The sequence below is a fragment of the Balaenoptera ricei genome, chromosome 13 (genome assembly GCF_028023285.1).
Source record: "Balaenoptera ricei isolate mBalRic1 chromosome 13, mBalRic1.hap2, whole genome shotgun sequence".
Taxonomy (NCBI): domain Eukaryota; kingdom Metazoa; phylum Chordata; class Mammalia; order Artiodactyla; family Balaenopteridae; genus Balaenoptera; species Balaenoptera ricei.
The window spans coordinates 67,485,485-67,494,707 of NC_082651.1; the positions used below are offsets into that span (position 1 = coordinate 67,485,485).

At 51.8% G+C, this 9,223-nt stretch overlaps 1 long non-coding RNA gene across 1 annotated transcript; it reads right to left on the reverse strand.

Annotated features, from left to right (window-relative positions):
- Positions 1–3,093: 3,093 nt before the first annotated feature.
- LOC132377306 (uncharacterized) lies at positions 3,094–7,329 on the reverse strand. Its single transcript, XR_009506600.1, has 3 exons — positions 7,199–7,329; positions 6,046–6,267; positions 3,094–3,589 (listed from the first exon to the last, which is right to left on the reverse strand). It is a non-coding gene; the product is annotated as an uncharacterized LOC132377306 (long non-coding RNA).
- Positions 7,330–9,223: the final 1,894 nt, after the last annotated feature.

Sequence of the window (9,223 nt, forward strand, 5' to 3'; positions counted from 1 at the left end):
AGGATGAAGCTGATCAGGGCCCGAGCTGTTCTGGGGTGCAGGGATCAGAGCAGACAGAAGGGGTGGGGGAGCCTGGGAGCCTGAGCTGGGGACTCCAGTCTGGGCAGAGGAGGAAGGCCAGGGAAAGGGCTGCTCAGCCAGTCTCCTGCCTTCCCTCAGTCCCCACCCTGAGCCTGGCCTCTGGGAGACACATAGTCCTGTCTTCTCGATGTGGCAACTGAGAATACATAGTTCTTCTCTAGGCCTCTGTGTCCCAGGGAACTGAGAACCTCCGCCAGACTCTAGCTCCCGGTCTCCTGCAGACACCCAGTCCCTGCCCGGCGGGAGGAGGCGCATTGGCAGAAGCCAGACCCTCGGCAGGAAAGAACCTGGGGGAAACTGAGTACGGGGTCTTCCCGTGGCGTGGAGAAAGGGCTTTGACTGGGTTGGAATGGCTGGAACAGCTGGCCTGACCCACACAGCTGGCAGCTGAATTGTGAATTCAGGGAAGCAGCCTTCCTGCAACCTTCCTTCCCCTTTCCCCCTAGGAGGAAGGGGTCTCATAACTTCCCTCCGTCCTGCTGACTCTGCTGCTACCTGGGTGGATGGGCAGGTGGGGCAGCTTCGAACACAAAGGCAGGAGGACAATGCGGGCGTTTCGGGCACTGTCTTGTCATTGGCCAAGTTGGGGACTTCTCGGGGCTCTTCACATCACATCGGTAGACCGGGCCCTGATCTCAAAGAAGAGGAAAGGCCTTTGACACTCGGGCCATTCTGACCTCCTCCTCCAGCCCCTGTACACACGGCTGCCTGCCTGAACATCAGGACACCCTCCGGGCATTTGGAGAAGGGAAATCTGGAAGAGGTTCCGAGGGAGACCAGTGCCCAGATGAAGGGCTGAGGAGGAAGTGCCGGGTGTTTTGCTCACCCACTGACGCTCCCACGTTGGAGAGGCCTGCATCAGCACTCCTGGGACAGCGCAGCTGGTCCCTTACGTGCTGCAGACGCCGCTTCCCGTGCTCAGCCTGTGGGAGGCCACCGGCACCAGCGGACACTCTGGCCGCAGCAGGTGGAAGGAAGGTGGTGGCCCTGTGGCCCCAGCGCCTGGCCCTGAGGGCTGTGGCCATTGTGCTTCTAGCGTGTTTACCCTAAACCTTCCTTCCTTTCACTGCCAGGAGCCAGGAAAGCCTCAGCTCTGTGAGCTCCAGGGAGGGGGCTGGGTACGTTTAAACAGGGAGTGACTGTGGGGTTTGTGAAAGCCTCACAGCCATGGGCACGGGTGATCAATGCGAGGGGGAAGTGATGCAGCCTCCCTGGGGACAGCTTAGCCGTGTGAGTCTCCAGCCCTAAAGATGTACATACCTTCTGACTCAGCAATCCATTTCTGGGAGTCCATCCTAAGGAAACAGTTGTAAGTTCATACAAGGTGTGTGTATAAGGACGCTTATCTCAGCCTGGTTTAGAACTGATATTGGGCAATGGGAGATTGGTACATGTACACTATGGAGAACTTGGCAGCCATTTACACAGTGATGGAATTATCAATGAAGCTGCCATGAACATTCTGGTACATGTCTTTTGGCAGGCATAAGCACGCCCTTCTCTTGGGTATGTACCCAAGATGGAAATTCTGGGTCAAAGGATAGATGTATGTGAAACTTGATGCTGCTAAACAGTGACTGTTCCAACCAACCCTCCCCCACCACTTGGTGGCGCTCCACTTGGCCCCCATCTTCACCAACACTCAGTATCATCAGCCTGTTTCATGTTGGCTTTTCTAGGAAATGTGTAAAGGTGTTGCCTTGTGGTTTCCATCTTCATTTCTAAACATATGTCAACAGAAAAATGGATAAACATATTGTGGTATATTTATAAGCTGAGAATTTACACAGCGATGAAAAAGAATGAACTACTTATTCGTGTAACTACATGGATGAACCTCAAAAAACAGGACATTGAGTGAAAGAAGCCAAACACAGAAGAGTATATATATATTGTGTGAATCCATTTAGATGCAAATCCCAAACAGGCAAAACTATCTAAAATGTTAGAGGTCAGAATAGTTGCCTATGGGGCTGGGGAGGTATTGACTAGGAAAGAGTTGAGGGAACCTTCTGGAGTGTTAGAAATGTTCTATACCTTCATCTGGGTCATGGTTAAATGAGTGATACATATGTAAAATCTTATCAAACCGAATAACTTTGCATTTCACTGTAGCTAATGTACACTTATATTGAAATTTAAAAAAATATTTTACCAAAAAAGAAAGAAAATAATGTAAATCTATGTTGATTAATCTGGAATTATGTTTAAAATATATTAAATATAAAAAGCAGGTTGTAAAATTCTGTGGACCTTTGGGGCTTCACTCATAAACTCTTCCTTGGTGAAAGACTAGTGGATCTCATTTTAAGCGAACATAAAACGTGGGGGTTCTACTGAATAATAGTTTTTGAAAAGGATTCAAAGTGCATAGGAAGCATGGTATAGACATAAGAAATAACTCAATTTTTTTTTTTTTTTTGGCCGCACCTTGTGGCATGTGGAAGTTCCCCAACCAGATCAGGGATCGAACCCGCGCCCCCTGCAGTGGAAGAGCAGAGTCTTAACCACTGGACCATCAGGGAAGCCCATCTCAATTTTACATTGATGAGGAAACCAAATTTTATAGCTCTCAGTACCACATTTTGAAGGACTGAAAATATATCCTGTGTCTAGTGGGCCATGATAAAGAAGGAGTATCTGTAAATTATATAAAATGGAAACAGATGAAGAAATTTGGAGTATTTTTTTCCTTCTCTTTCTTCCTCCTCCTTCTCTTCCTCATCCTCCTCCTGCCAGTTCTAGCAGGGAAACCTCTTTTTTTTTTTTTTTTTTTGGCTGCATTGGGTCTCCATGTCTGTGCGCGGGCTTTCTCTAGTTGCGGCGAGCAGGGGATACTCTTTTTTTTTTTTTTTTTTTAACATCTTTATTGAAGTATAATTGCTTCACAATGGCATGTTAGTTTCTGCTTTATAACAAAGTGAATCAGCTACACATATACACACGTCCCCATATCTCCTCCCTCCCGCATCTCCCTCCCTCCCACCCTCCCCATCCCACCCCCCCAGGCGGTCACAAGGCACTCTTCATTGCAGTGCTCGGGCTTCTCAATGCGGTGGCTTCTCTTGTTGCAGAGCAAAGGCTCTAGACACACGGGCTTCAGTAGTTGCAGCACACGGGCTTCAGTAGTTGCAGCACGTGGACTCAGTAGTTGCAGCACACAGGCTCTAGGGCGCACGGGCTTCAGTAGTTGTGGCTCGCAAGCTCTAGAGTGCAGGCTCAGTAGTTGTGGCGCACGAGCTTAGTTGCTCCGTGGCATGTGGAATCTTCCGGGCCAGGGCTCAAACCCGTGTCCCCTGCATTGGCAGGCAGATTCTTAACCACGGCGCCACTGGGGAAGCCCCCAGCAGGGAAACCTCTTGTTCTCTCTTCTGTGGATGAGAATCTTGGCAGCAGGAAGAAGTGTGTGACTTAAACTCAGGCTGGGGCCCTGGTCCTGATGCTGCCACTTCCTGGAAGGGTGACCTTGGGATGATCACTTGTCCTCTCTGAGTCTCAGTTACATCACCTGTAAAATGGGAATAATAATGCACATCATGCTGGGTGGCTGGCAGAATCAAGGGAGCAAACGATTGAAGACGTGTTAATAAATTGCCAAAGAATCCCGACACCTCTAAAGTAGGATTGTCATTGCTGGGGTGGAGGAGGCACAGAACAGACTTTCATGTCAGGTGGTCCTGGGTTCATGTCCCAAGTACATCACTTACTGTGTGGCCTCAGGCATGGGGTTTAAGCTTTATGAGCCTTGGTGAATTGGTCTTTGAAACACTGAGGAAGACAGTGTCTCTAACACAGAGTTGTTCTGATGATACAGGAGATCATGTTTGTAAAATAAGTAGTATAGGGAGAGCCTGGATAGAGGAAATATTCAGAAAACAAAGCAACAGCAAACAGATGTTCACAAGCTGCTCCTAGATCATCGTTATCCTGTTATCATTTCCCGCACTACAGCATCGAGTCCCCCAGGGTAGAAACATGGAGCCAACTGGACCCTCCCTGAGGGTGGGAGCTCATCTCCCCCCTCTGGTGTGGGAATGGTGGCCACCGGTGCCACTCTGCTGCCTCCACACTGGTCCTGGCTCTGCAATGATTCCGCCTGTGTAGCCGAGCCTCATCCAGATGTGGTTGGGTCCTGACAGAGAGGACAGTGCCCATCAAGTAATTCACTCAGGTCGAGGCCCCTGTAGGGCCAAGCATACCAGAAGGGTCTCTGGAACCTAAGCACGAGCCTAAACCATACTCAGGGCCCCAGGGAGACTGGTCCAGGAGACGGGGCCTGGAGTGGTCCCACCACCCCTGACTTGCTCATGGGAAGACTGGTCTAGGAGAGGGGGGATCTGCAGTGGTCCCATCATCCGTGACTTGTCCACAAGGAATGCAACAGGGAGTGGTGAGTGGTGAGAAGGGGGCACCCCAGATAAGAAGCCATGCACAGAAGGGGCTTGCAAAGGAAGAGGCCCAGCAGCCTGGAAGCCTCCCTCAGGACCCCTCCCCCAAAGCACGTCTCCAGGCCAGCCCCCAACAGGAAGTTCAGTCTACTACCTACTGTGTGCCCAGCACTGCGGCATTTAAGGTAGAGCAATGGACAAAACAGCTGCTGTCCTCACCTCAGGAAATAGCCTTGGATGGGACAGACAAGTCCCTGGAAATACAAGAGAGCCGTTCACTAATAGGTGTAAGGAATCACCTATGAGGGTGCCAACGTTACTGTGCCGGGTGCACACCTAAGCCCTTTTCCATATTATCTCACCGAATCATTGTCACAGAGTCTGGTTCTCAGACGGGGGCATGCCTGCTGAGGGCACTGATGGGGCGGCTCACCCAGGATGGGCTTGTGAGTGTGGAGGTGGAGAAGGCTTGCCATAGGAAGTGGCCTCTCAACCCAGTGGCGGGAGGGCCTGCTCTCTTCTTTCTCTAAGAAGATTTCCAGGGGCAACCTAGGATGTGCTCCATATTCCCAGACTTGACAGAGGGTTTCCCTTTCTAAGTTCTCACCCCGCACTGCCCCCTCGTCTCACCCTGCCCCCTCCGCCTTTTACAAAATTTCCAAGCTGAAAGGACATCGGAGCTGCCCTTTGCACAGAGACCAGGAAGCGGAAACGTCAAGGGACTCATCCGAGGTCGCCCAGCTGGTCCAGGCTGAGCCTGGAGACCCAGACCTCCTGGGTCCCACTCCAACATTTTTCCGCCATGTGCTTCGTAGGGCTGCTGGTGAGGCTAGCTAGGCCAAGCTCCGGGCTTTGGGCTCTGGGGTAGAGACAATAGAGACAGTCCTTAAAGTCCCGGCTTTGAGCTGGGCTGGATGCAATAGGATCTGAGGCTTTTCCCACTGGTAAAGGCAGAGTTTTTCCTCTTCTGCCTTTGGTTGCTCTATTTTCTTCCTTCATTGTCTGAAACCATTTTAGCCTCTCTCAGTGTTGGTTTTGCCCAAACTCCTGGGGGAGGTGACTGTGCCCTGTGCGGTTTGTAATTGGGTGAGGGTATCCGTGTGGGTGTGTGATGAGCACATGTGATGGCACATCTGCCTCTGTCAGCATCTGTCTGTCTGGGTGTGACGTGACTCAAATGCTGAGGCTCACACTCTCCCCCTGCCACTCTCGAAGCAGCTGTATCTTGCCCCCAGGGAAAGAATGTCCCTGGCAGCCGCAAGGCCCACCCCAGGCTGGAATGGCAGCACAGGTGGGGCACCGTGTCCAGCTGGCCCTGTGACAGGGCCGCCCAGGAGGAGAAGCTGCCCCTCCAGTGTCCCCCATTAGTGCTGCCCGATGCAGCTGTTGCCCAGAGCGACCGACTGCCCTGAGAGGAAGTGCCTGGAGGCCGGGCAACCAGTCGACAGGAGCCCTCCTGTGTCCAGCCTGGAGCCTAGTCCGGGGCAGTGCGGCTGGCCAGGGACCCCTGGAGGGCAGGGCCCTGTAACATATGCATCCCATGGCGCCGCGTCCGCAGATACGCCCCAGCACCTACCATGCGCCAGGAGCAGGGGCCTGGCCAGGGAGCTTTCAGTGAGGACGAGCAGAAGTTCCCACACTAGTCCTGAGTTGCCTGGCAGTCGTCTCTGGAGGGAGGGGATTGCCCCTTGGAGAGGAGTACTGTAGCTACTGCAGGTCCAAAATCACTGCATCGAGGGGACGGAACCCAGACACCATTCATTCACTCTCGTGACAACAGCAGGCAACCTGATCAGGGCTGTGAGAAAAGCCCAGGAACACAGTTTTGGTGATTTTGAGCGAGGCCCGTATGTGCTTTGGGGAAGGCAGGGTGACATCTGTGACGGGTGTTAAAGGGTGGGTGGGAAGCAGGGGAAGGTGGAAAGGGCAGAGGCACCGCAGTGGCAAAGCTGTGGCACTCAGAAGGGGCACTTCCGGCTTAGCAGAGGGACCAAACCTGGTGCCCAGCTAAGAGGCCAATAGGCGCCAGTGTATGGACAAACATCTCTTTGTGAAGGGCGGCGATTCTGGGGAGAGACACTTGGTGAGAACTGGTGGGGTCAGAAAGGCTTCGGGGAGGAGGGAAGAGCACTGCGGGGGGATGACATCCACGAACACCTGAAAGGCTCCCTACTCCCTGCCTTGACCTTAAAGGTCAGAGGCCCAGGGATGGAGGGCCAGGGGCACTGTATCCAAGAGCAGGGGCCCTCAGCTTGTCCCAGTGAGGGGTGGGCAGGGCTTAGAGCAGGGAAACAGGGGCTCAGTGTGTCTAAGGAGACCCAGCCTGGCCTCACCTCCCTCTGGCCCCTCTCCTTCAGCCCCCAGCAAGGTCCCTGCCCCGCACCGGCCACACCTGTGGAGCACAGAGCTGAGCAGATTGAATGGTGCTGTGTGACCTCACACAAGGCACTCCGCCTCTTTGGGCCTCAGTTTCCTCACCCCTAAACCCAGGGCGTTGGGCTCTGTGGGATCTCAAATAGTTCCCATGTCACCTGCCAGCCCTGACTAACTGGTAAGGCTAGGTGGAGGATTGTGATGCCAAGTCCAGGCTGGGAGGGACAGATGCTGTGATCCATTAGTGATGTCTGCTGTGGCCTCCTGAGAGGGCGGTGGTACACATGCCTTCTTCCTCCAGTCTTCATAACACCCTACGTTCTAACAGTGGGCAGAGGGGCAGGGGGTGGACCAACCTTCTATGAAGAGAGGTTCTCCCAGTCCTTGTGACAAATCTTCTGTGTATTCCCCAGGGCCAAACATCTAGGTGGAAAGCAGGTGTCTCCAAGCACCCACCACTTGGCCTTGTCTAAACAAAGGCATAGGCACAGTTTCACACGGAAGAAAAGGGAGGGTGAACGCTCCCACATCTGAGTTCTTGGTCTATTTGTTTTCCTGGCATTTTGAAAAATGTATGCCCAGCTGCATTTATTTATAGCTAATAAGAAGGAAAATTTTCTTGTTGTTGTTGCTTTGTTTGTTTTTTGCTGAAACAGAAAAAAATCCATAAAAATTGTCAAGAAAGAAAAGGACAGGCCAAAGGAAGTTGATGAGTCATATAATTGGGTTTAAATGGAAACTAGAATCTTGAGAACTTTAATCAGAAAATAGGATGTGTTTGGGAAATGCATGTGTATCTGTGGGTGTTTGTGAATGTTGTGTATGTATGTGAATATGTTGTATGTGTATAATGCATGTTAATGCACGAGGCATGTTCGTGTAGTGTAGGTGTGGCATGAACGTGTGTGTGTATTTAGTGTGTTCTATGCAGCAGGTGTGTCTGTAGAGCATAGCAGTAGTTTGTGTTCTTTGTCAGTGGTGTGTGGGGTGTGTGCAGCGTGCCTGTTGTATATAGTGGACATCAGAATAAGTAGGTGTGGTGAGTGTGCAGGACGTGTGTGCATCACGTATGTTTGTGTGACCCACGACGTGTTCATTCTGGGTAGACCCGTGGCGTCCTTGCCCTGTGACTCACTGGCCTTGAGCAGGGCCTGGAGATGACGTGAAGTATCATCAGAGCTTGAGAACAAAAAGCCCTGAGTCTTTTACGGGGCTTGCTCTTCCAAGAAGAAATCAGGAATTTCTGGGGTCTGCTTTCCACACCCTGTGAAGTTCAGGCAAGCAGAAAGAGACTGGATCCAGTGGAAATCCGGCTGCCAGCTCGTGAAGGCTGATTAAAAAGCTTGCAGCTTGGCATTTCCAAGAAAAATTGTTCATCAAACTTTTCAGAACGTTTCCCCACTTTGGCAAAGGTGGAAAAGGTTCCTGATGGCTTTCTACTGGAAAGTCGAGCAATTTCCATGATGGATTTGGGGCACATGTTTTTAGAAAGTGACCATGTGGTAGGGAAGAAGGTTGCCAGACAGCTGGAGCTCCCAGCACAAGTGTTCACAGTAAGAATTGTTTCCCCCAGCATAGAGGAGGCCACAAAATGTGGTAAATCAATCTCTTTTAGCTGCCCTCAGGCAAGATGTCCAGAGGATTTCATTCTCCCAGGCCAGGGGGCAGAAGGTGGAGTGAAGGCTGCTCTGCTGTGCACACTTGCAGAACTCATGGCACCTTCTTGGGCCTCTGACTTGTCAAAAAGCGTTGTCCATCGGAGCCCTTCCTGCTACTCAGGACTGTGGTGTGAGCCCAGAAGCCACAGTCGTGAATATTTTTGCCAAGTCGAAGGGACAGTCCCGAGGGGCAAAATTGTTCCTGGCACGGGGCCTGCCACTTAGTAGGTGTCCAGTAAATAGCCGTTGAATGAATGAGTAGCCCAGGAGGGACCATCCAAGAGAAACAGGCTGGTTTCCACCCACCGCCAAGCAGAGCTTCCAGGGCAAGGCTGGGGCGGACGTGTCTGCCTGTCCAGCTGTTGGGTTTCCCCTCCCCTTTTCCTGTCCCTCTCCCCATAACCTCGGCTGGTTCCCACGCCCTCGCTCAGGGGCTTCTGCTGTCATTGTTCCACTGTTATCAGGACCCAGGCCTCTGCCAGCCTAGACCCTTCACTGGACCAGGAAAAGGAGAGGGAGAAAGATTATGGGGAATGGGAGCTTCAGGGACCGATGAAGAAAGGAATCAAGTGTCAAATGCAGCTGATTAGCGCAGCCTCAGGTGAGGAAACCAAGGTTTAGCGAGGAATAGGGAAACATTCCCAAGGTTAGGTGGAAAGGGGGTAGACTAATAATGATCATTGTAATTATGGCAATAGTAGTATCTACCACATAGGATGGGAT